Genomic DNA, 27,978 nt, shown 5'->3' with positions numbered 1-27,978 from the left:
TGCAATCCCACCAACAGTGCACAAGGGTTCCCTTTTCGCCACATCCTCGCCAGCACTTGATGTTTGTTGATTTTTTGATGATAGTCATTTTGACTGGGGTGAGTTGGTATCTCATTGTGGTTTTTATTTGCATTTCTCTAATGGTTAGTGAGGTTGAGCATTTTTTCATATGTCTGTTTGCCATTTGATGGGTATTTTAAAACATAGAAGTAACCATGATATAAATATATTTTTTGTAAAACATTTTATTTTTTAGAATTGTGTTTACTTTGTATTATCTATATTTAGAGATATGATTTTTCCTGAATGGAAGACCTCTAAATGTCTTAATTTAGCTTCTTCTTGAATTCTTCAGAATTGAGAATTCTTTTATTCATGCACTCACCATTGCCAAGAACTACAAAGAACTGTCTTTTCTTTCCTCCTCAAATCTCAGCAAATCACCCTTCTTTGATAGTCCAATGGCATTACATTGGTTTAGGCCCTCATCATCTCTCATAACTATTCTTCTTTGTCCAGTCTCTTTCTTTTCCTAATTTATTAAATTACTATTTATAGACTTACCTTACCAAAACTCTACTTCTTTAATTCAGAAAGCTGTAAAGAATCCCTATTACTTACCATGTCAAGACCAAACACCTGTGATTTGTTCTCAAGATCTTTCAAATGCTGACTTTTGACCACATATCTAGTCTCTAGATTAACGCTGTCCCTAATATTCTATTCTGGTGAACCTGATCTTTTAATCGACTTCTACACAAGCTATGTTAATTCCTGATCCAAGATTTTGCTCTTGTTATTGAACTGACACACAATGTTCTTTTATCTTCACTCCATCTATTCAAATTCTCACCAAACGCCAAAATTTAGCTCAAACCCTCAATTCACTATGAAGTTTTCTCTGTTACTTCAGGTGATGCTCTGATTACCATACTAGAATTACAGCACACATTTTAATACTTAATTGCTCTCTAATTATTTGATATATGTTGGTTTTTTCTCTATAACTAGACTGTAATTCCCCAGAGAATCTAGCATAGCACTACACAGTAAATACCCAATAATTCAATAAATATTCTTATTTGTTTATGATCTCGGCAATCCCTTTCTCCCTCTCTTCTTCTGGTACTCCTATGATGTGAATGTTTTTCCACTTGACCTCTGCCTTTTTCCCAAAGGTCCCTTAAACTATCTTCGTTGTTTCTTTTTGTTTGTTTGTTTTTTGTTATAACTCTTTTTTCTTTTTGTTGTTCTGATTGGGTGTTTTCTTCTAAATTGCTGAATCTATCCTCAGATTCATCTAATAATCTGCTGTTGATTCCTTCTTGTGTATTCTTCATTTTAATTATCGTAGTCTTTATTTCTGAATGGTTCTGTTTATGGTTTCTATGTCCTTCTTTATGCTTACTATATCTTTGTTGAAGTTCTCACTAAGTTTCTTAAGCGTTCTTATCTTCAGTGTTTTAAACTCTGTCTCTGATACATTGGTTACCTCTATTTTATGTATTTCTTGAGGTTTCGCCTGTTCTTTTATTTAGGACATGTTTCTTTGTTTCCTCATTCTGGCTGTCGCTCTCTGTTTGCTTCTGTGTATCAGATAGATCAGCTGTCTCTCAGTCTTTTCTGGGTGGACTTATGTAGTATGTGTCCTGTGTGGTCTATAAACACAGTCTCCCTAATCACCTGTATGTTTTTCCAGGATTGTCCCTTGTGTGTGTTGTTTGTATTCTCCTGTTGTAGCTGTGCCTTGATTGTTTTTGGTGCATCAGTGGGTGGTATCAACTCCCAGATTGACTAACTGTGAGGATTTGTTACACCCACAGTATATGAGCTGCTGGGTGGAGGGTAACCTTCAGAGGTGGATTTGCCTCTGTAGGTTCTTGTACCTGTTGAGACCACCACTTGGGTGTGTTGCTTGTGAGGCTAACTAGGTAGTGTTCTAGTGTGGTCTGATGTTGGCCTCTGGGTGTGTTGTTCTGGTGTCTCTTGGGAGGGGCTGTCATGCAGGCCATTTCAGCCTTGTCTGTGACTGGCCCAGGGCTGTGTGCTAGGAGCTACAAAGCTATGTGTAGTTGCTTGCTGCCTGTGATGGACCTGGTGGCTTGTGGTGGTAGCCTTGCTATGAACCAAGGCTGGCTGACTTCTGTATTGGGCCTAGGCACCTTAGTAAAAGGCCCAGGGTCCCATAGGCCTGTTGTCACCTATTGGCTTCCCGTAAGGCTTAGTCTTTGAAAGAGGCTCCTTAGGTGTGAGAGCCAGGTTGGTTGACTGGGTGTTGAGAGTGGCCCTGATGATGCATCGATAGCTAGGTGGGGTAGGGTCCCAGGTAGTTCAAAGATGTGGCTGGTATTTTTTTACGCAGTCAATGCAAATTCAGTTCTGTTGCCAGTTTCTGGCCTGTGACTACTTTGCAAAACACCCTGATAACACTGTAGCCAGCCACCGCTTACCTTGAGGTTGTGCCTGGCCTGTGACCATTTCACAAAACACCCTGAGAATGCCACAGCCAGTCTCCACTTGCCTCAGGTCCACAGGTCCCTCAGAGCCACCCATTAGAGGCTGCAACACATGTTGTGGCTCACTGCTCAGCTCCAAAATTTCCCAAGCCGCCATAAGCCATCCATTGCTGTAAAAGTCTTTTGCAGCTTATGGGGCATGGCTGGCGCCCAGGAACCAGGAGTACTTCCAGCAATATAGTACTAATTGTGTAGGGCAGGGACACAGGCTGTCACCAAGGTGGTGAGCATGCATGGATTTTACCAACCCAATTCAGTCTCAGATTTGGCCCTTTGGGGGAAGTTTCAACATAGAAAAGATGGTGCCTTCCTGTAGGCTACATGTGAGGCAGGCTCCACACCGGGACAATAGCTTCTGTCCCTCCAGCCCTCACCACAAAGCCACACAATTCCATCTTTCCCAGTATGTCTCTTGCACCTCTTGAATTGCTGCCCCTCCACCTGGGACTAGGTGGGTGTTTGCAGGCAAGTGAGTGTGTGTCAGGCTCATTAAGAGGGCATCTGGGTTTCCGGCCACCTTCCATCTCATTAGGATGGACAGAGTTCTCACTGAGTTTCACTGCCAGATATTGTGGGAACTCCTCTTCCCGGCACAGGACCCCTGTGCTGGGGAGCCCAGTGTCGGCCTCTCTCTTCTGCGGGTACCTCTGCCACTGAAGTGTCCCTCCTGGTGTTCAACCACTATCTTTGGGTTTGGGGTCAGACCACTTCTCATCTCTGCTCCTCCTACCAGTCTCAATGTGACCTGTTCTGCATATCCTTAGTTATTGGGGTTCTATTCTGCTAGTCTTCAAATGGTTCTTGAGGTTGATTGTTCTATAATTCGTTTGTAATTTTGGTGTGATCCTGGGAGGCAGTAGACATAGTATTTACCTAATCCACCATTTTGGGTCTAATCCTCCAGGGTAATTTTATGCAAAAGAAAGTTTGAGAGGCCACTGCTGAAAGCTCTGAGAAATCTTTGAGAGGCTTGAAGCAGGCAAGTGAGCTGATATGATACTATTTTAGAAAGGTCATGTTGACATTTATGTAGAAGATGGAATGAAAGGGAGTAAAACTGAAGGTAACAGGACCAGCTAGTAGAATAAAAAAAAAAATCTAGAATGAGATATATGACAATATAGATTTATGAGATATTAAAGAATTATAATTGATCAATTTATATTACTATTTGGACACGCAGGATATACTTGCAGAAGAGGATGTACTTAGGTGACTAGTCTTGTACACTAAGTTAAATATGGTTGTCAGGGTTTGGTGAAAATATTTAATGCTTTCTCTCTCTCTCTCTCTCTCTCTCTCTCCCTCTCTCTCTCTCTCTCTCTCTCTCTCTTTCTCTCTCTCTCTCTCTCTCTCTCTCTCTCTCTCTCTCTCTCTCTCTCTCTCTCTCTCTCTCTCTCTCTCTCTCTCTCTCTTCCTCTCTCCCTCCCTCCCTCCCTCTTTCTTTGTTTTTTACTGAGTTTAGGTAACTTTAGGGTACCAGGTGTTGATGTTTAGTAAAAAGTTTAATATTTAAGTCTGGACATAAGGCGAGAGGTCATGACCTTCAGATAAAGCTTTTGGAGTTAACAGTGGTAATAGGTGGTAATAGACATTGTCTGAATGGGTTAAATAACCCAGATAAACATTCAAGGTGAGAAGAGGACCAAAGATGAAGTTGTGGAGAACCCCAATATTTAAGGGAAGTCTTCAGAGAACACTGAGGAATGGCTAGAGAATAAGGGACAGAGCCAGAAAATTTATATCATGGAGGCAGGGAGGTAGAATTTCAATGAGATCAGCAGTATCAAATGCCATAGACAGGTCAAGTAAGAAAATGACTAATTAATTATATTTGTCATTTAGTGAGTCACTGATTTCCTTCGTAATCATAACTTCAGGGACGTTTTGAAAGCAGAAAATAGCAGTAAAATGAGGAGTGAATTGGGATAGGTTAAGTTGAAACCTTAAATATGACTTTTATATGGAAAGAAGGAAAGAGAGGGAGTGACACCTACACTGAAACACAGTATTAATGACATTTTCTTTTATTAATTGAGAGAATTGTATATGTTTACAATCTGACAGAAACAGAGTCAGTTAAGAAGGAAACTTGCAGGTAGAGAGATGGATTGAGCTCATGCTGGAATAAGGTCTCAGAGGATAATGATAGGACAAGATCCAGGGCACAGGAGGAGGTATTAGCTTTGAATATTGTGCTAATATTATCTATTAATGCATCTACCTCTCTCAGCTAAATTGAGAACTCCTCAAGTGAATAGACTGTCTTTTTCAATATTTAGTATACAAGACTCAATAAAGGTTTGTTGAATGAATGAAGACCATTTTTTTTGATACTTCCTCTCTTCCCCAATTATTCTTTGTTGATTTTCTCCCAATTTTCCATCCTCACCTCCTTTCTTTTGTCACTATATTCAGTCTCTTGAAAAAATCTCATCCATGTCCTAAGTTTCTCTTTCTGAGACAGGACAGGCTGAATTGTGCCTAGATCTTTTATATTCAGGGAAACACTGAATAATTATACTGTCCCTGGCTTCCTGTTTGCCTTCCTATTGAACTATCATAAGTAAAATTGGATTGGCTTGTTCCAATATGCTACAGATACTTGACGTACACCATTTCAATTCTTAGTCTTCCTGCCAGGCCCCTTTCCAAACCCTCCAACTCAGAAACTTTCTATTTTCAGCGCCCTACTCAGTTCTTCCGGTAGAAAGTAACCCTTGTTTCATAGCTTCTTGGTCTGGGAAGAGATTCAGAGAAGATTGCTGATGATGATTCTGAAAAGCATCAGAGTGACTTGCCTGACATAATAGACTTTGTTGACTTTGTTATTTGCTGAAAGATATAAGTAGCTGCACAGTAAAAGAGGGAATATTATACATATGTTGAAGCAGGATAATTATTTTTGTCCTAAGAGAAATATCTGATCTAATGGTATATATATGTGTGTGTGTGTGTGTGTGTGTGTGTGTGTGTGTGATATATATATATATATATATATATATATATATATATATATATATATGTAATTAAGAATGACCATTTGAAATATTAATAGAAGCAGAGATGCTCAAGAGCCCAATCTCCAAAGTAGTAATTTACTATATTTATTTCAAAGTAAGTCTCTATGGCTAAATTTAGGAAATGTCTTGGAACTGAACCAATATGCTTTAGGAAGATTCGAATGTTTATTTTTTAACCCTTCCATATTTGCTTTAAAAATTTTAAAAGTTGCCTTTGAATTAAATATACTATAAATATAAGACAAAGTCTTATTTCCATTTCAGTGCCGTTATGCAACAGCTAGAGGGTGAATTAGAATGCCAACTGTTATAAAGAGAACATTAATCTTCCTTTAGGGAAAGACTGGTTTTCTTCTCCTGTCTTTTCCACAGTGCCTAACACAGTGCAGGAGAAAAGGTAGAAACTCAGTCTATACTTGTTGACTTGAAGGTTTACAGAAACAACATCTTGTCCTCAACCTCCTCCTTGAGAATATCCCTGCCAACACTATATTTAGAAAATGGGTTCTTGTCTAAGTCTTGAGACAAGGTTATATCCATGGAACAGATGCTCATTATAGTTCACATGCATACTGAACAAAAATTCAGAAAAGCAATGAGGTAATTTGTATAATCTTCAGAAATCCCTTCAAAGGGACCAAAAGAATAAGAAGCTGGTAAACTCATCCTCTTAACTCCTCTGCTCTCTTTGGCACCACTAAAACTCTGGGTTCCAATTCTTTGAGCCATTTTTTATTCCTCTCTTTTTAAATCAATAAACTTTAAAAGATATGCTGTTACTATAGACTAATGCCACTTTACTGGTTGCTTTTTTGTATTTATTCTTATATTATAAGCAGAATAAAGGTCAAAAATCAATTTAAATATTACCTGTACCTACCATTCTCCCCTTACCATCACTATCGTTTTTGGAGGTCTCTTTCTTAATGCTCCAAAAGCATTAGAATTCTATCACGGCTCTGATAACTCTACGTTGTAATTGCCTGTGATTTTTGTCTGTCTTCCACATATTGAATAGACCACAGCAAGGAAATATCCTCTATTTTTGTATCTTCTGCACCTGGTAAAATGTCTAGTGTATAATAAATATTCAATGTATATTTGTTGGATGAATGAATGTATGATGCTCCAATATAGCCACTTTTGCTAGCCCACTAGAAGTAGTCAACGAAACTTGCAAAAATGAAAATAATATATGAAAATAATAAAGGCCTTCATTAATCTGACCCTATTTTAATTATCTAACTCCATTCATTTATTTAAGAGTACAGTGGTACCTCGGTTTTCGAACGTAATCCGTTCCAGAAGACTGTTTGAGTTCTGAAACATTCAAAAACAGCCGACAGCTAGGCCTCAGGATCTTGTACTCAGCGGAAACCATGTGACATGTTTGATTTCCAAGGTGTGTTCGAAAACCAAAGCATTTACTTCCAGGTTTACGGCGTTCGTAAATGGAAATGTTCATCAACAGAGACGTTCGAAAATCAAGGTACTACTGTACCTATTATGTGTCAGGCGCTGTAGATGACCTAATATAGGAGAAAGTGATAATTGAACTGTGATCTGAAAGATGACTTGGTAATACCTAGGTAAAATAAAAATAAAAAATGTTCCAAGAAGTGAGAACAGTGCCCTCCAAGCCTTGATCAGAGGCAGTAAAAGGGAGAGATGAGATTGAAGAAGGCAGGTGCTAAATCATGTAGCACCTTATGTAGGCCGTATTAAGAAACATTTGTCTTTATCCTAAAAGCAATGGGAAAAGTATCCTACAATACAGTTGATCTTCATGTTGTTTTCTAAAACTACAAAGCTGTCTTCATACTTCTAACCACAGTATTCTTTCCACTTACATTCTAATCACCACTCTTTTCCACTAATTCAAATCATGTTAGTCATTCAGGTATAGTTCAAGTCTTATGTCCTCCAAGATTACTCCTTGATTAGTTCAGTCTAGATGGAGTAAACTTTTAATTTTTATAGAACTGATTTGTACTATTCACATACTCATTATGATGAGTAGTAGTACATCATTTGACCGTGCATTTTTATAATGGTTTCATACATGTCCTTTGGCTTAAGAGACTTATAATTGTCTTCCAAATTCCTTACATGTTTATAGCTCAGTACTTTATTCATACTGCATTCCCAACATATAATATATTGAACCATAAAACCATATACAAACCAGGACTTGGAAGAGATGAAGGGAAATACTTTGATATTCATGTTCGTCCTATTGATACAAGGGCAACCATTTGAAAAAAAGGAAAACAAAAACAATCACATCAACTGTTTTTGTTATGTCATGGCAATTATTTTACTAAATTGACTAATCTTTTTCACAACATTTATCAATCAGTACTACACTCATTAAACATATTGAATGCATGTTATGGGGTAGCCATTGTGCAAGTGTATAGTAGGGAATAAAAGATAAGTATATCATGGTCTTGACCATTATAAAGCTCAAAAAGATGGTATTCATAGTTATTAACAATAAGCGTAATTCAATTCCCAAAAACATTAATATGGATTCGTTGACAGTCATAATCCTTAAGCAGTTTGCTAATGATTCATTTCATTTTCATAGGAAATGTGGCCTCACCATAAGATTATAAATACAAAGTCTGGATATTATAAGATGCATTCAACATTGAAGTAACGCAACAAAAAATAATTTCCTTTGTGATTACTGTAGTTACCAATATCGAACTTGTAAACTTTGGATAGGCAATGTGAAAAGCAGAGTTTTGTAGGGATAACAACTCATCCACTTTTTTTTTTAAATATATATATAAGCCCAGGTAAAGTTGCTTTCAGTTGTGAAGCAATTCAGAGCCAGGATTTCCTGAGGTCTGTTATTCCCTTTTTGATGCCACTAACAAGTTATGGAGAAGTGCAGAGATAAAGATCAGAAATCAGCCACTGATCATTAGCTTCTTTTTTTTAAAGAAAGGTTTTGGCCTAGTATGTAGAATTCTAATTATTCACCCTAATTCCTGGAGTTGACTGAAACCTAACTGAGCCCTTGTTCTATTGGAGGGAACATAGCAAGTCAATTACTTTATTAATCAGCATATATTTTTAAATGTTCTGAAGATAACTAGCAGAGTTTAGATACTTGAAAAAAATTCTGCTTTCTGAACATGTATGTAAAGAAAAATGCTCCTAAATTAAATAATTTTAAATGGTTGTTTAATTCATTAACTATTAATTGATTGTTGATTAATTAATTAAACAGCTGCTTAAGTCAATGGGGCATGTCACATCAGGGACCATTGCTCAAAGATCTCATAGAGAAGTAGTCAACGAAACATGCAAAAATGAAAATAATATATAAAAATAATATAAATAATATATAAAAATAATATCCATTGAGAATCTTTTTTTCTTACATCTTCAGTTATTTTACCCAAAGCAATACAGTCTCAAGGCATTATCATTAAATTATAAGAAGTTTTCAAAAAGGGTATAACACCCTGCTATGATGCACTCATTTCAAAATATTAGTGATTATCAGCCAGAGCTTCTGTAAACATACATCTCAACTTTGAATACTTGCAAGATCTTCAGCAAGATACAGGTAACAAGAAAACTTACTTTCCTAGTATATTTTCAAAACACGTATAAATATTTTTAAAAGACAGGGGTAGGTGGATTTTAAGAATGTAGTATTGCAGCTATTCCATGAATTAATTTAAATCTCTTTTTGTTCATATCTTTTATGTCTCCACCATAGCAACTATACTCTTATATGATGAAAATAGGGTGAAACAAAACCACTGGAATATCGACATTGTCTTTGTTGCTGGAGGACAGACTGTGACCTGAGTCATGGGCTGCTTTGGCTTTGATAAAAATTAAACTCTTGTACAGGTTCCAGTGCTGAACACGTCTCAAACTGTATATGCCCACGTTATGGTACATTCAAAATATTTTATGCTTGCGCATTATAGCAGGTAACAATATGCCTTTTTTCCCCACAAAGGAATAAGTCAGTAAATTGTTCTACTTAGTGGTAGAAAGACCAGCTCAAGATGCAAGTATACCCCAGTAGCTCTAAATCCCACTGTAATTCTTTCTAATTTAAGGCATTTATGAACTCATAACAGAAGTTCAAGCTGTTCATATAACTCTTATTTTATTTATCTTTTTCTTATTCCACTCAAAGCTTTGCAAATCTTGAAAATTCTGTACATGTTAAAGGAGAGACTTCAACAATTAAAGTGTACTGTAACATATGTAATGAGCAGAATAGATCCATTGTGTGGTTCATAGATAACCACATGATTTATATGAGTTTACTTTTCTTTCCCTAGTTTGTTATACCAGCCAACTTCACCTAGTCATGTAATGATTAGAAGGTTTTAAGTTCTTCAGTTATATCTGTATTTCAAAGTACCTATTCTACTAGGTGAGGAGAATGTCCTTTTTTTTTTTTTTCCATAGTGGGGTATTGGGTAAAACAGTTGGAGGTTAATGTAACATTTTTCTTTCTAAATGCCTTCTAAGAACAACTACAAATGCACAGTTTATTAAAGAGATTCAACGGTACCATATGTCTGGAGCTTCTCCACTAAGTAAACGACATTTTGAAATACTATTTTTTTTCTACAGAACAAAAGACCCACCCAACCAGTATATAAAATGAAGAAACTCTTCTTGTTATGTTAACATCTTGAATCTAGTCTCAGGGAAGCTGTTTTATGAGATTTACTGGTGCAACTTGGTTGCAGATGCTTTTGGTTTATATTAGGTTGGTGCAAAATAATTGCAGTTTTGTAATTTTTAATCTTTTAAGCTGCAATTACTTTTGCACCAACCTAATAGAGAAGCTCAATGAAATAGAATCTGTACAAAGAACCAAAACAAAAGCTAAAGCATTAGGTAACTCACATGAAGTGCATCTCACATCCATCATGCTTTTGTCATGTTCGTTTAATGTTGATGTCTTGGGGAGCATTTGGAAATCATGCTCTGTGACCTTCAGGTGTCTGGGGAGTGGTTCAGGGTGAAACTCCCAGAAGGATCTTATGTGATAAGGTTTTTTTTTTGGTTACCCTCCACCTCAGCCTGCATGATTTGAGATTCTCTCTGCATCCTGCCTCTAACCAATTCTCGAAACCTCCAAAAGGCTATAAAGTTTTGTGATTCTACTGCTGCCAGCTCTTTGTTCCCTCATTTGTTAACGGAATAATTTGCCGATTACTTTCTCTCTAAGAAACAAAAAAATATATTGCTGCATACTCTGATACTTGCATGTAGTATTTTAAATGGCACACTTCTTACAGATAGGTACATAGTCATATGTCTCTCCCAATGTGACTCACACAATGATAGTTATAAAATCAATGTGCAGCAAAGACTTATTAATTGATTGATTCTTGAGTCCTGTCACTCAACTAGTCTTAGACATTATGGTCAGAAGATAAAGAGAGGAGGGAATTTTTCGTATCTCCTCACGGTTCCTCCAACCACAGAGATTTGAGCCACCTAGTGACCAAGCACCAGAAAAAAGATCAGACAGTAGCATCATTCTTATCTATCACAGCATGAGACTGGTTTAGATGATTTTCTAAGTTGATGTTAATCATGTTCTCATTTCTCATGTTCAATCTTACAGATCAACTAGACTAGAGTAATGTCATGACATGTCACCTCTTTTCCCAGCCCCTAGTTCACCACCATGGAATAGAATGTTAGTATTTGTTGCTTTTGTTTCAGATGATTTCTAATATGTAATTTGGTATTCTTACAACACAGTGCTTTCTTCTTCCCTGGAAATTTCTTCTTTCTCTCTGTTTTGTTTTGTTTTGTTTTGTTTTGTTTTTAATTTCCTCTTCAGGGACAGGAGGAATGATTTTTTTTTTTTTCTGACAAAGAGAACAGTTACAGTGGCTGGTAGGGATAGCAGGATCTCCTGATTTTACAATTCTATATTTTACATATTTATATTCAAGTTGTTCAACAATTATATAGGCCAATTATATAGGCCAATTTTACAGTTTCCAGCACTGATGACGTGTCATCTGAAAAGGGTTTCTTTCCTGTTAAATCAAGGCTGTCAATATACATTCAAACTGTATAATGGAAACGAAGATTCTTTTGACTTACAGAATGAAAGAAACACACATGCACACACCATTTACAGGAACAAAATCAGCATTTTATTACAAGGTATTTATATTTATACATTGTTATATGTGCATATGATATACACAGTATATATTATATACACATATTCATGAGTGTGCTAAAACTATGAAACTTTAGTGTTTGGCCAGAAATATTTTTCTGCCAGTATTTGAACATGTTGCATACCTAGAACAGAATTTTCATTTAATTAGACAATTAAAAATATAGAAGATATGACAATGGAAGACAATGCTACAAAAAATTGGACAGAATGTATGAAATGAATGTGTCTTCACTATGCTTCCATATTTCTTTCTTTATTATTTTCCTGTAGCTTATTTTAAATGAGAAATATAATACCCCTGCCAGATTAGCACTTGGAAACATCATAATAAATATAAGCCATAATTATGAAGGCACTTTTATCTCTTGATAGGTAGAGACAGAAGCACTAACTCTAATCTCTTCAACTCAGAGACATTTCATGATTATAAATTCACATTTTCTCATGGTTGCTACTTAAAAAAATCAAAACAAAACAAAACAAAAAACCTCTGAAGCTTTAAAGTTAAAGTTTCATGTGTTTTGGTTACATATTGTGTAAATCCTGTATCTATGGAAGAAATTTGCCCACTTTTTTTCTTTCTTACCCCTTAATCAAATATATTGCAGACTCCCTGAGTAGAAAACAGCCTGGCACTTCTTTCACTCTGGACTGTGCAACCTCTTTTCCTGGTACAGTAATGCAATAAATAATTCCTGACTCCCCATAAAATATGGTTGAGGAGGCTCTGTCTTTGTTCAACTTTGTACTCGTCTTTGTACAACTAATCTAACCACCTAAATTTTCAGTATTGGAAATTTCTACTTTCAGTTTTTTATGGATGAATTTTTGTTCACCAAAAAGAAACTTCACCCAGGCCTTATCAAATAAAAGTATCATTACTTAAAGATAAGCAATAGTCCTTGCAGTGTGTTCTCTGTCTATCCAACCTGCGCTATTTTCCTTCCGAAAAACTATTAGTTTCCAGAAGTCCACATGGTCCTACAGTCAAATTCTGATTGTACCACTCAATCTCTTAGAGCCTTGTTTTCCTTATGGAAAATAAGGATGATATATCCACCCACAGAGATGTTATGGTATCTTTCTTCAGGAGGAAATATATGGAAAGCACTAAATATAGATTCTGACATAAAAATTCAATACATTGCAGTATTTTTGTTACAATTATTATTGTTTTCAAATCAAGGATGCCTGGCAATGTATGAAATATTCATATCTGAAGGGCTTGTAGATTTTGCATATGGATAGGTTCCATAAAACATCTGGATGGTTACTTCCAAATGCAGAAAGAATCAGAAAAAAATACAAAACTGTTCAGGTAAGAAATTAGCAATTCTTGAGCACATACAAGCACAGTAATGCTACCACACGTACACATTGTCACTTGTGTTTTAGGCATTGTTCTGGAAACTTATTTGTGTTGGGGCTAGGAAAGTTTATTATGTTGTGAAGTATTTTCAGATTATGAATTATGGCACTTAAATTATGGAACTCATGGTGACTTACTGTATTAATGCAACCTGACCCCGAATCTTAGTAGTAATTTTCTAGATGCATGCCTTTACTCATTTACTTATTCATTCATTCATTTATCCATGCAACAGATTCTTTTTGAGCATTGTCAGTGTTCAAAGAGATTTTCTTTCCCTTTGCCTTCAAAGAGTCAAAGTCTAGTACATAATAAAATAACTGCTCTGAGGGTCATTTCCAGGGGCATGTTAACTTGTGCTCTCACACTTGGCCCTGTGCCTAGAATGCTGTGCTATAGCCATCTTGAAATTTTTAAAGATTTTTGAATAAGGAGTCCTAAATTTTCATTTTGCTCTGACCCCTGCAAATCATGTAGCCTCTTCTAATTGCTCTTTTTCACAAGTGGTGTTTATTCTGTGTTGAGCTGAGTAGACAGATATGAGTTGGAAAGAGTCACAGACTCAAAGCCCAAGTTCCACTGTATCCCATACTCAGGCAAGCTGCTTCAGTTCCCTGGACCTTTTTCTCTCAGTTGTAAACTAAGTCAGAATAGACATGGTCTTCAGAGTCACCGCTGGTAATCTTTACACTTCAGGACAGTAAGACATAAGTGTAAAATTATGTCAGGCCTGGATTTGAATGATAACTGTTGTGACCATACTCTCAGAATTCAAATTAGGACATGAGGATTATGGGATCAAAAGGAAAAAAAATCGAAATTAGAACTCTTTTTGAGAAGTTGAGCTGTGTAGTTGAAACCTTTGACTTCTAGGCTAGGCCTGCATAAACATACTGCTTTGTAGTTTTACAACATAAAATCAAATTGATTGAGCATTGGCATTATTTTTTTTACCATTTCATTTGGATCTGTCCATTCCTCTCTCTATATTTTATACTAATATACCAAAGGAGACTTAACTCACTCCAGTACTTTTGCCACACTTAAATATATATATATATATATGTATATATATATATATATAATATTTATAATATATATTTATATTATATTTATAATATATATTTATATTATATTTATAATATATTTATATATATTAGCGATTATCAGTTTGGTCTCTATATCTATGGGGCTGTTCCTGTTTTGATTGTTCATTTATTTTGTTCCTTAGATTACACATATAAGTGAGATCATATGGGATTTGTCTTTCTCAGTCTCACTTATTTTACTTAGCATAATGCCCTCTAAGTCCATCCATGTTGGCACATATGGTAAGATTTCATTCTCCTTTATGGCTGAGTAATATTCCATTGTATATATATGTACCCCTTCTTCTTTATCCACTCATCTATTGATGGGCACTTGGGTTGCTTCCGTATCTTGGTTGCTGCAAATAGCACTGCAGTGAACATAGGGGTGCATATATCTTTTTGAATTAGTGTTTTGGATTTCTTTGGATAAATACCCAGAAGAGGAATTGCTGGGTCATAAGGTAGTTCTATTTTTTAGTTTTTTGAGGAAACTCCATACTGTTTTCCGTAGTGGCTGCACCGATTTGCAATCTCATCAACAGTGCACAAGGGTTCCCTTTTCTCTACATCCTCACCAACACTTCTTATTTGTTGATTTATTGATGTAGCCATCCTGAGAGGTGTGAGGTGATATTTCATTCTGGTTTTAATTTGCAATTTTCTGGTGATTAGCAATGTTGAGCATCTTTTCATATGTCTATTGATCATGTGTATGTCCTCTTTGGAGAAATGTCTATTCAGTTTCTCTGCCCAATTTTTAACTTGTTTCATAGATTTTTGATGTTGAGTTGTATGAGCTTTTGTAAATATAATTTTGGATATTAACCCCTTATTAGATGTATCATTGGCAAATGTCTTCTCCCATTCAGTAGACTGTCTTTTCATTTTGTTAATGGTTTCCTTTACTGTGCAAAAACTTTTTAGTTTAATTTATTTTTATTTGTTTAGTTTTTCTTTTGCTTCCTTTGCCCGAAGAGGTATTTATTTAAAAAACCACTAAGAGCAATGTCAGAGAGCTTACCCTTCCCATTTTTTATCCTGCCCCCAACTCCCTTCCCTTCTGACAATCATCTAAAAGTTCTCTGTATCTATGAATTTGTTTCTGTTCTGCTTGTTCATTTATTTTCTTTTTTATATTTCTCATATAAGTGAAGTCATATGATATTTATCTTTCTCTGTCAGACTTATTTCACATAGTGTAATACCTTCTAGGTCCATCATGTTGTTGCAAATGGAAAGATTTCATTCTTTTCTTATGGCTGAGTAATATTCCATTGTATATATGCACCACCTCTTCTTTCTCCATTTAGGGACACCCAGGTTGCCTTCATATCTTGGCTATTGTAAATAATGCTGCAATGAACATATGGATGAGCCCGTCTCCTCAAAGTAGCATATTGGGTTTATTTAGATAAATATCCAGAAGTAGAATTACTAGGTCCTTCTTTGTCTCTTGTTATAGTCTTTGTTTTAAAGACTATTTTGTCTGATATAAGTATTGCTACCTCAGCGTTTGTTTGTTTGTTTGTTTACATTTTCATGAAATATCTTTTTCCATCCCTTTCCTTTCAGTCTGTGTGTGTCTTTTGATCTGAAGTGAGTATCTTATAGGCAGCATATGTAAGGGTCTTGCTTTATAATCCATTTAGCCCCCATCTTTTAATTGGATCATTTAATCCATTTACATTGAAAGTAATTGTTGATAGGTATTAGGTATTGCCATTCTATTATACATACATACATATACATATACATATACATATACATATACATATACATATACATATACATATACATATACATATATGGTCTTAAATAAGTCCTGCTAAGATTCCTCGTAATACTGGGTTGGTGATGATGAACTCTTTTAGTTTTTTCTTGTCTGGGACGCTCTTTATTTGTCCTTCATTTTTAAATGATAGCTTTCCTGGGTAGAGTAATCTTGGTTGTAGGTACCAGCTTTTCATTGTTTTTAATATTTCATGCCAATTTCTTCTGGTCTACAAAGTTTCTGTTGATAAATTAGCTGACAGTCTTATGGGAGCTCCTTTGTAGGTAACTAGCTGCTTTTCTCTTGCTGCTTTTAAGATTCTCTCTTTGTCTTTAAGCTTTTGCATTTTAATTATGATGTGTCTTAGTGTGGACCTGTTTGGGTTAATCTTGTTAAGGATTTTCTGCACTTTCTGGGCTTGCATGTCTATTTCCTTCACCAGGTTAGGGAAGTTTTCAGTGATTGTTTCTTCAAATAGGTTCTCAATCCCTTGCTCTCTCTCTCCTCCCTCTGGTACCTCTATGACACCAATGTTGTTATGGTTGGTGTTGTTTATGAAGTACCTTAAACTATCCTCATTTTTTAAATTCTTTTTTTTTCTGTTCTCATTGTTTGTTTGTTTGTTTTTTTTTTTTCACTGCGTTGTTTTCCAAATCACTAATTTGATCCTCTTCTTCGTCTAGTCTGCTGTTGATTCCCTCTAGTGTAGTCTTCATTTTAGTTTTTGCAACCTTCATTTCTGACTGGTTCTTTTTTATGGTTTCTTTCTTGAAGTTCTCCCTGAGATCATTGAACAGCATTATAATCAGTGTTTTGAAGTCTGCTTCTGGTATATTGCTTTCCTCCCTTTAATTTAGTTCTTTTTCTTGAGTTTTCTCCTTTTTTTTTGGGACATATCTCTTTCTGTCCTCATTTTGGCTGCCTCACTCTGTTTGTTTCTATGTATTAGGTAGATCTGCTATTTCTCCCAGCCTTGATGGAGTGGCCATATATAGCATATATAGTAGGTGTGCTGTGGGGCCCAGTGGCACAGTTTCCGTGATCACCTGCATCAGATGCTACAGAGATGTCCCTTGTGTTAGTTGTATGTGCCCTCCTGTTGTAGTTAAGTCTTGATTGCTGTTATCAGGTCAGTGGAAGGGATTGACCTTCAGGCTGACTAGCTGTGTGGCGTAACCCTGATTACAGCAGAGGTGCTATTGCAACCTCTGTGGAAGTGCAACATGGGGAAGCTGATCCCATGAAGCAGGATTCACTTTAGCAGGGGTCAGGTGCCTACTGAGTCCGTCCTCTGAGTGTATCATTTATGGAGTTGTTTGTGTGGTATTGTGGTGTGGTCTGAAGCTGGCCACCAGGTGTGTTGGTTCTGGGGCTTCTTGGGAGGGGCTCTGGTGAAGGCCAAGGTCAGCTACTGTCTGTGCCCTGACCAGGGCCAACTGGTATGAACTATAAAGTGATCTGAAGATCTGCTCTCTGTGCTGGGCTTGTAGGTGCCTGGGAGAAGCTGAGGTGGGAACCACGGTCAGCTGCCACTAGTGCTGGACTTGGGCCTGCTTAGTCAGTGGTATGGGGCACACTGAGGCCAGCCACTGCTTCTTTGGGGTTTGTGGACTATTGAGAGATTTTAGGACACTCCCAAGTGCAAGTTAAGACAGGCCGTTTGTGTGGAAAAGTCAATGGGAGAGGCTTGGGTAGGCCTACAAATTGGATGAGGCAGGATCTCAGGGAATCACCAGAGTGGGCCAAAATGTATTAGCCCAGTGACTTGAGTCTCAGACTTGGGGCATACCTGTCCCTGAACCTGCAGGCTAGATATGGAGGTTTCTATAAAGGAATACTGGTATCTACCAGCACTTCTGTCTAGGAGAAAGCTCTTCCTCCAGCCCTCACCCTGAAGCCAGACAATTTATTTTTTCCCTGTGTGTCCCTGGCACCATTCCAGCCGCTCCCCCAGTGCTGGAGCTCAGAATGAGTGAATCCGTCAGCATGTTAGTCTGTGCTCAGGCCCTTTAAGAGGAATGCCTGGCACTCCAACAGCCCTCTGTCTCATTCTTTCCCAATTTCTTCTGGTTTTCACAGCCAGATGTTATACGGACTTCTCTTCCCAGCACTGGAACCCTGGGCTGGTGTGCCTGGTGTGGAGGTGAGAAGACCCCTCACTCCTCAGTGGGGGACCTCTGCAGCAAAGATATCCCTTTCATTTCTTAACTTCCACTCTATGGATATAGGACCTGCCCATTCTGTGACCCCCACCCCTCCTACCATCTCGATGTGGCTTCTTCTGTATATCCTTAGTTATAGGACTTCTGTTCTTCCAGACTTGAGGTGGTTCTCAATTATGGTTGTTCTATAGTTTATTTGTAATTTTGATGTTCTCATGGGAGGAGGCAAGCACAATGTTTGCCTACTATGCCATCTTCAATAGAAACCCATATTCATATATTTTTACTATAATTTTTTATATTATTTGCTGCTAAATAGATACCCAGGTGATATTTTACTGATAAAAATTCCATGAACAAACATATATTTCCCATACAAGGAGATTTTTGTTTGTGTTTTGAAAACATTCTGCGCTAGTAATATATATTTTATTCTCATATGTAGTGATATGTAGATATAGGTGCAGATAATATTTATTTTTGATAAATGATGCATGGTTTATGTAAAATGTCATTACAATTTGTTGTTTTTTGGTTAGTTTTTGTAGATGTGTTGATCTTTGGAATTTCACAGCTGTGAAAATTGTTTTGGTTTGGAATAATAACAAAGATAATAAAATATACATGCATTTTCATATGTCTGTACAGAATCTGCACTAAACATATAAACATTCAAATATTCTTCATTTTACTAGATTTTACTTTGATTTAATTTAGTAACATAAGATTAATGGTGATATAAATTTGCTTGCTCTTAGAAAAGAAATAATTGAGAACACTAAGACAAAAAGTCCTACATTAATATCCTGTAATTGTGTGAGAGCTTAAGGGGCTTCAGAACGGGGTTATTTTGAGGGGGATTAATATCAATATCAATGTGTTGTTTACTGTAATATTTTTTTTATTTAAACATTCACTGTATTGTTTGATGAAACCTTGTCATATTTCCTTTCAACTTGGTCCAAAAATTAGGAGTGATATAGCCTAGGTTTTAGATATACCTCTATCACTTAGTTACAGTATGAACTTGGGCAAATTATTTTTCTTCTCTGGGCCTCAATGCTGCTACCTGTAAAATACAGTATTATAACAGAACCTTCTAAGTCATAGCCTAATATCAATTTTTTTTCTTATGGTTGGTACTAGGTTTATATCACAAATTTGTCTCTCTTTAGAGATGGTTAAGTATGTCCACAAGCATATAACTTAAAATATCAAGCAAAACATCCGTCTTTACCATTATGAACTTTTTTTATAACTATAATTTTTGAGAGTCTGTTCTTCTAAATCATTGAATTAATTTCTATGTTTAATGAATTTGTTGAAAGCATATATGAAGTTCAGGATAAATTACCGTTGGCCCATGAAAAATGCTATACATTAAATATTATTTAAAAATTCCATACATTTAACAATTATTTTTGAGACTACTTTGTCTTAGGCATCACTAGGAACAAGTGATATAAAAATGACAAATGAGGTTTCTGTCTTTACAAAGATTATTTTCTTTGGGAGAGAGACATAAAATAGATAAGAAAACATGTAAGAAAAAAGTATCAGTTGGTAGTAAATGCCATTCAGAGAAACAACATGTGTGATTTCGTATAGAGTGATGAGATGGGATGCAGTTACATAGTAAGAGAAAGCCAAGATCTGAGTGCCCCAAAGGAATCAGCCACATGGAGATGAGTGGGGAAACCATTCCAGGCTGATGTTATGCAAAATCCCAAAGTGAAAGTAAACTCAGCATGTTTGAGTATTTGAAAGTAGATTAGACACTCCAGTATTTAGTAGTTAAACAAAGAAGGAAGGGTTAACAAAGAGAAAGATTGGTCAGTGAGGTAGGTGGAAAATTAGGAAAGACTGTGGTGTGAGGGAAACCAATATAAAGAAAGCATTTCAAGTGGGAGAGAGTAGTCAGCTCTGTCAAATATTGGTGAAAAGATAATTAGCATTAGAACTGAGAAATAGCGATTAGGTGTGGTAGTACTGAGATCATTGAGTGGTAGTAAAGGAAGCCAAATTAATGTTGAGCGAAGAGAGAATGTGGAATGATGAAATAAAGTCAGCTATTCTACACATCTCTCTCAAGAAGTTTTGCTATGAAGGAGAAAAGAGATATGAGACTGCAGCTAAAGGGGCATATTAAGTCAAGATAGTTTTTTGTTTTATTTGTTTTGAGATTGGAGACAGTACAGCTTTATGTTTCTTGATGGAAATAAATCAGCAGAGAAGGAAACATTTTTGCCAGATGAGAGAAAGGGGATAAATGTAGGAGCTAATTTCATGAAGAGATGAAAGTGGTGTTGTCCATTGCACAAAGGACATGTCTGCCTTTAAAGTCAGAGAAGATTTTTATCCAAAGCCATAGAAATGAAGGAAGATTCTGCATATTTACATCTAAGAATTCCTGTCTTATTCCACCCATTTTCTCAGTGAAGTATGGCAAATTGATCAACCAAGAATCAAGGGTTGTGTATGAACAGATGTGGAAGGTTGAGGATAAAAGAGAAGGAATGAAACAAGTGCTTATAGATCGTGGAAAAGAGCACCTACTAAGGAAAACAGAATAATGTACTCTGATTTGGGGCAAGTTACTTGAGCTCTCTTAGCTTTAGGTTCTTTTCTCTCTAAAATGTGAGTATCAAATTATTTAAAGTTGAAAACATGAAATTTAAATGAGTAATGATTCAAAGCTCAATATTTTAATAAACATTTTTTTTAAAACCACAGAGAGATATTTTAAAAATTAATGTGTATTCTGGTGAAGAAAAAAAAAACTGAAGTTCAATAATTTCATCTAATTCAGTTCAATTTATTTTTCTTCTGTTTAAGTCACATAAAATTAGTAAATGTAAAACTTTTTATTTATTTAAAATAGGATCTATAAAGGGATCCTATTTTTATAAAATTATTTTTTCTCCGTTTTTCTATCTGTATCTGTACATAGATTTCAGGAATGATGTTTAATTAATGTTAATAAAAATATTTCTGGATGGTAAGTTTTTGTGTAGTAGTGTTTGATAATTTCTTCTTTGTACTTTTCCATATTTTATGAATTTCTGTAATATTGTTTCTATAAAATAGTGAATTTATTATTGTTTAAAAACATTGTTTTAATGTGGATAACATGTTTTTCTTGCTATGGTAAACAGAATAATGCATCCTCCTCCAAAGATGTCCACATTCTAATCCCTAGAACATGTGAATGTGTTTGGTTACATAACAATGGGAGTATTAATGTTGTAAATGGAATTAAGTTTGCTAATCAGCTGACCTTGAGATAGGAAGATTATACTGGATTATCCAAGTGAACCCATTGTAATAAAAAAGGTCCTTATAAGAGGAAAAGACACAGAAGAGAACCCAAGGAATGGCAGCATGACAGGGACACAGGCAATGTTGCTGGCTTTGAAGATGGAGCAATGGGACCAAGAGCCAAGGCATGCATGCGGCTTCTAGCAGTTAGAAAAAGCAAGCAAACCGATTGTCCCCTAGAGCACCCAGAAGGAAGGCAACCCTGCTGACATCTTACCTTTAACCCATCAAGACCCATGTTGATATTCTGACCTATAGAACTGTGAGGTAATAAATTTGCATTGCTTTAAGCCACAAAGTTTGTGGTTATTTGTAACAGCAGCCGTAGAAAACTAATATACTTGCTTTTACCCATTCCTTTCTAGTTTATTCTCTACAGCAATTACAGAGAACTTTATAGACCTGCATTTTCCAGTATAGTAGCCACTAGCTACAAGTGGCATATGAGCACTTGAAATACGGCTGGTCTGAAATGATCTGTGTTGAGTTTATAAAATACATACTGAATTTCAAAGACTGCATATAAAAAATATAAAATATCTCATTAATGATTTCTTACATTGACTTCAATTTGAAATAATACTTTGGAAATATTGGGTTAAACAAAATAAAATATTAAAATTAATTTTTCCTGTTTCATTTTATCTTTTTAATATGGCTACTAGAAAATTTTAAATTATTTACTTGAGTCACATATTTCTGCTAGACATCACTGATAAAAAGTTAATAGGATACTAAAATTTCCCTATTCAAAATTCAAAACCCTTCACTAGCTTTCCACTCTACTTGAAATATACTTCAAACTCTTTAACTTGAGCTTATAAGGTCCTGTATCATCTAACTCTGGTACCTGTCTAGCTTCATCTTTTGCCTCTTCCACTCCATTCCAATGGGCCAGGCCTGCTTCTGCCTCAGGGCCGTTGCACATGTTGACCACTGGACCTGGAAAATTCTTCATCCCACTTTTCATGTGACATAAAACTTCCTATCCTTTCATCTCAGCTCAGGTCCACACAGTGAGACCCTCTCTGGCCTCCCAGTGTAAACCAGGTCCCTTGTCCTCTCCGTTCATAGCACCCTGTTCTTTTTCTTAATGATACTTTTTCCAAGCTCTATCAATAAATGTATTTGCTTTTTTAAAAAGTTCCCTTTGAAAATGATAAGCTCAGTCTTTTCTTTTTTTTTCTTTTTTTGCCAGTGTATATTTAAGGTCAGGCAAGGTATAGATGCTCAGTAAATATTTATTAAATCAATGTAGAATGATCAACTGAGGTATTGTCTATATAAGCATTTTGTCAACTGTAATGTACTGTATGCAGTTAATAGCCCTACAGTAGTAATAGTAATAAGAAGAGATGGAGGAAGATAGGAAGGGAGAAGAAGAGAAGAAAGTGAAGTAATTTTAAAGTCTGCTTTACATCAATTTTTAAATAGATTTTCTTGGAATCTTGGGTTATATTTTTTCAAACCATTGGGGATAAATAACAAGGTAGGTAGCTATATTGCACTGCCTTTTTAAAACACTTGTATTTTCAAAGACATTTCTTCTGAAAGGAAGTTCTTAAATTTCTTCTTTCTTTTTAAAGAATGTCTTCTTATAGGAAATTTGCAAAACTGCTGGTGACTCAGATCCCCACTTGCCTTCTCTAAGGCATACATCTCTATTTCCACAGTGGAAGACACCGTGGGAATGGAGTGAGAGGGGTGTAGAAAGAAAAGTAAAAACAACATTGGGGATATTTTAGTAATAGTTGTTACATAATAGGAAATCAGGACACAAATGGATCACACAAATGAAATCAAGACACAAATGAAAAAAAAAAAACATTTCTACCATCCATTGGTATCTTTTGTTTCCTACTTGTCCAATCTCTCCTGCTTCTCTTATCCCATCACCCATTGATCATTTCAACGACTGAATATATCACTAGCGACACCATTCACAAGAGTTTTTTGGATTTAATTAAATCAGTGTGATCTAGTAGCCTTGGGTAAATACACAGAGGATGTGGGAAAGCATTCAAAAGCCATTGTGATGGGCAATAGGGTGTGAATCACTGTTTTGGCCTAAAATAAGAAATTGAATACTGGGAAAGTTAAAGCTTTTAGGAGATTAAGGAAGTCCAAATATATCTAAAGCCATTCTGAAATTACTGTATTTGAGCCTTGTGCAATTCATCATATTTAGGAGAGTAGGTGCAGTGGTAAAATGTATTTGAGCAGTCTGTCAATTCACTATTTGTACACTAGGTAAAGATGTCCAGAGATATTATGTCTACATGAGACTTTTAGTTTTTGCAACACCAAAATGAAATAATTGTCCCTTAGTGTAATGCTCAGCAGTATTGGTATAAACAAGTATGACTGCTCTGTGTTTTCTTTATATTTTTTCTAATAAATTTCTTTTTCACTGACAAAGAGCTTAAGCCTAACCTTTCTTAAATGACCTAAAAGTAAATGTTCCTACTCTGTGGCTTTTCAACAATAGTTTCTGACTTAAAGTTAACCTTTCCATTAGCATTTTAATAGCCAAAAAAAATTTACCTTGTACTTAGTAGCACATTACATTCTGCATTTAAATGAGAAATTTGTAAAAGAGCAACATAAAAAATTACTTATGTTAGAAAAGTTGTTTTTCTGGGTTTTGTTTTTGTGTTTTCCTTATGGTATAACCTCTCTATGTCTCAGACAAAGATTAAGGCCACTCTCTGAATTAATTCTTGAGAAAAGGTTATCAAAACCAATCTTCTTCCTTTAATAAGAATATCCTAATTTGATATTTGAAAAATAATACCAGGAATTGAGGCTTTCAAAATCAAGATTGATCTGCTCATTTCAGATTTGGAAAGCCAAAGGCGAACTAAAACATTTTAGCTCATGTTTGTTAGATATACGAATAGATAGATAAATGATAGACAGATAGATAGATAATCAGACTGAAGACAGTTTTGAAGAATGCGAATGTGTCATTATTACAAGATACCACTTAATAAGCAACAACCAGAGAAGTCCTATTATATAACTCCTGGATACCTGACATTGTTTGCCTTAGATAAATTTCTATCTCTCTTTTGCCACCACCCATACACACATACCTCTTTTATCTCTATTACAACACCCCAATCATTCCCATCTCGGCCTCTGTATCTTCTGCAATCATGGTGTCTTCAATCAGACTGCCTGATTTCAAATTTCTTGTCACCACTTCCTAGCCCAGTAGCCTTGGCAAGTCACCTAATCTCTCTGTACTTCAGTATCTGTATCATTAAAGTGGGAATAATGATGGTACTACTTCACAGACTTGTTATGAAGATGGAAAGTAATGCATATGAAGTACTTTGACGTAGTGCTCACAATAAATGTAAGCTAATATTTTTATTACTTTAAATTATGTTATTAATGCTACTACTATTCTTCTACTACCAGCCCTGTAAATACAGTTACTAAACAAGCTCCTGAAAGCATCCTCCTCCCCATAGTCTTCCTGTATTAAAGGGGAGAGATAAGAGCTCTTCTCTTACCTCACCTTTGCCTCAGTCTTTATTTGCTTCTCATTCTTAAAATAAAGAGACTGACAAGTTTAAAGAAACATGTTGTTGGCTAATGTAATCCAAACACAAAAGGCAACATAAAGAAAAGAATAAGTGAATGAACTAATCAGAAACAGTTTTGGAGACAAAGAGGAAAAACTGAGGGTTGCTAGATGGGCGGGAGGGGTGGGGGGTGGGGGTAGGGTGAGGGGATTGGAGGGCAGTCGGTGACCACAGGATGGCCACGGGTTTGAAAATTAATCTGGGGAACATAATTTGGTGGTTACCAGAGGGTAAGGGGGTTGGGGGGTGGGGGATGAGTGTGAGGGGGATCAAATGTATGGTGATGGAAGGGGAGCTGACTGGGTGGTGAACACACAGTATGATTTATGGATGATGTGATACAGAATTGCACACCTGAAATCTATGTAATTTTACTAACAATTGTCACCCCAATAAATAAATAAATAAATAAATAAATAAATAAATAAATAAAACAATGCAAAACATCAAAGCTGGTTCCTTAATAACTCTATTTCCCTCAGCTTCCTGACACCTAGGCCACAGTATTTCTTTATACTTTGCTTTGATCCCCTATTGCATGTCTTGCCAACCTAACTCCACTTTGAAAATTGTAGCACTTTCTCTTTTCTTCTGTAGTTAGTTCATTTCATTCAGGATCAACAAGTATTTACTGAGCACCTGGCCCTGTGCGAGGAAATCAGGAGGGAGCTGGTGAGTTTTTATGAAACACAAAATTTTGAGGTACCACCTCTTCTTTCATCCAAACAGGAAATTAGACTTGTATAAAATTAGTAGAAAATCCTTCAAGAAGGAATATTCATTTCATCACACGTACTACAATTATTTGTTTTTACGTCTTCCTCTGTCATCATAATGAGTTCCTTCAGGGCAAGGTCAATGCCTCAGTAATACTGTTTATCTGCTCTAGTCTTTGTCTTGTAGGGGATACTCAGAATATTTTTATTGAATGAACAGATGGAAGGATTAAAGGACAAGACCTGGATTTTAACCTCAAGAAGTTTACAGTCTAGTAGAAAGGACCACCTATGTACATAAATAGCAGTAACCCTCTGTGGGGACAGAGCCCCAGAAAGCAGTTTCCAGGCTCTCGGCCTCATGTGGAAAGGTGCTGGCTCAGGTAGTAGATAGCCATCAGCTGTGGCTGGTTGGCCGTCAGCTGTAACCATTGAGCCATTGGCCACTAATATAACTGCCACGGCTACGGAGGGAAGTCGAGGAGAGAGGAGGAGAGAGGAGGAGACAGGAGGAGACTGAAGGAGACTGAAGGAGACTGAAGGAGAGTGGAGGAGAGTCGGTCGGTTGGCAGCAAAGTGGACAACAGGTCGCACGTCGCGTAAACCCAGCCTCCAGTGAGACCATAGTGGTATGACTCCCCTACCTATGGCTCCGTGGGTGTTCCTTTTTGGCCTAGCCATATCCTGCGTTCTTGTGTGGGGAGCGGGACCAGAGACCCCGCAGGCCGCCCCGCACAACACATGGCGCAGCGAGCAGGGTATGGTGTCGGCCGAAACTCTCCGGAATATACTGGAGCAGTTTACACGTATAAAAGCTCAGTTTTGTAAGCAGGTTATGGTGCCGGCCAAAACCTACCAAAGCATGGTGGAGCGGTTTGTGCCTGTGAGAGCCCAGCTTCGGTAGGCCCATGAGGAGCGACACCGGGAACGGGAGGCATGGTCCGCCTGGGAGTCTCAAGCCTCCAGCTGGCACACCACCTTCTTGGCCATGGAAGGCGTTGCCTTAATTTTGATGATCTGCTGCAGCCTTAGGATCCGAGGGGTGTGGACATCTTACAAGGAGGCCTCCACCCACTCAGACACCTGGCACGGAGAGCAAGATTCCGACCAGGTAGGAATGGAGTCTGACTCTGGGCAGGGGGACGTGTGGCCCTCACACAGTGTGTGGTGTCCAGTGGCCACTGTTGTCAGGAGTTGGACCCCCAAGGAGAGGTGGGAGGACATGGATGGCTCTCCAGCCAGCGTGGAGAGCGCCATGAAGGCTCTGGCTGAGCGGTTGCCAGAGGAGGAGAAGGCCACAGCCGGCCGTTTGGGCTGGATGTTCCTCACGGCCTTGAGTCTCAACATGGAAAATGCGCTTAATGAAATGGCCCAGGTGCCGGACAAGGTGTCCTGGTTGGAAGCGCTGGAAGCCCGGGTCTGCCTGTTAGAAGGGGGATCCCACAGTGGAGACTCTGAGGCAGAGGCGGAGGAAGCGAGTGGATACAATGTAGCTCCCAATCCCCAAGCCCGGCCAATCTTGAAGCAAAAGGTAAAATGTGAGCAACATTTGGGCCCTAGGGGCGTTGCTGCAGGCAACCCAGCTGTGACTGAGTTCACAACCTATACCCCTTACACTCCCACTGAGTTGCAGGAGCTGGGGAGGCGGTACAAACAGAGCCCTGGAGAGCCAGTCTCAGCTTGGCTATTATGTTTATGGGATGAGGGAGCAGACAACATTCTCTGCTCCCCAGGTGAGATGGAAAAGCTAGTGTTTGTGACAGTGCATCCGTCCCTGTGACAAAGGTTACAGAACTGCCATAGGTTGGCCCATGACCAGGGCAACCATTCTCTAATGGAGTGGCTCACTGCTGCGGTATGCACAGTATGGGGACAGGCTGGCAAGCTGCCAGACACTGTGAGTCAATGGCAGTCATATACGGAACTTACGCAAGTCATTCGTGAAAGGGTATGAGACATACTATTTTTAACCTTAACATGCAGGGGCCGGATGACGAGCTTTTTACAGCCAGCATGAGAGATCTGGTTTTGGATACTGCACCTGCGAGTGCTTTTGGATCCTTGGTTGCTATTCTTACACCTTATGTAGGGCGACAGATCCATGAAGTTACGACTGCCATGGCCACCCTAGGGGATGTTGAAAGCCGGAGGCGAAGGAAATTAAGACAGGAGGTTCACACAGTTGAGACCTGGAAACCCAAACCAAAGGTAAAGGGGCGA

At 37.3% G+C, this 27,978-nt stretch overlaps 1 protein-coding gene and 1 pseudogene across 1 annotated transcript in view; one reads left to right on the top strand and one right to left on the bottom strand.

Moving 5' to 3' along the window:
* The window catches only part of LOC117024587 (mannose-binding protein C-like), a 74,703-nt pseudogene extending 52,326 nt beyond the window's left edge, over window positions 1–22,377 (bottom strand).
* Window positions 1–27,978, top strand: part of IL1RAPL2 (interleukin 1 receptor accessory protein like 2) — a 1,393,401-nt gene that overhangs the window by 910,181 nt on the left and 455,242 nt on the right. The window lies entirely within an intron of this gene.

This window comes from Rhinolophus ferrumequinum, chromosome X (assembly GCF_004115265.2).
Source record: "Rhinolophus ferrumequinum isolate MPI-CBG mRhiFer1 chromosome X, mRhiFer1_v1.p, whole genome shotgun sequence".
Lineage (NCBI taxonomy): Eukaryota > Metazoa > Chordata > Mammalia > Chiroptera > Rhinolophidae > Rhinolophus > Rhinolophus ferrumequinum.
The sequence above is the reverse complement of the archived record's forward strand: the minus strand, read 5'-3'. Positions and strand labels throughout refer to the sequence as shown.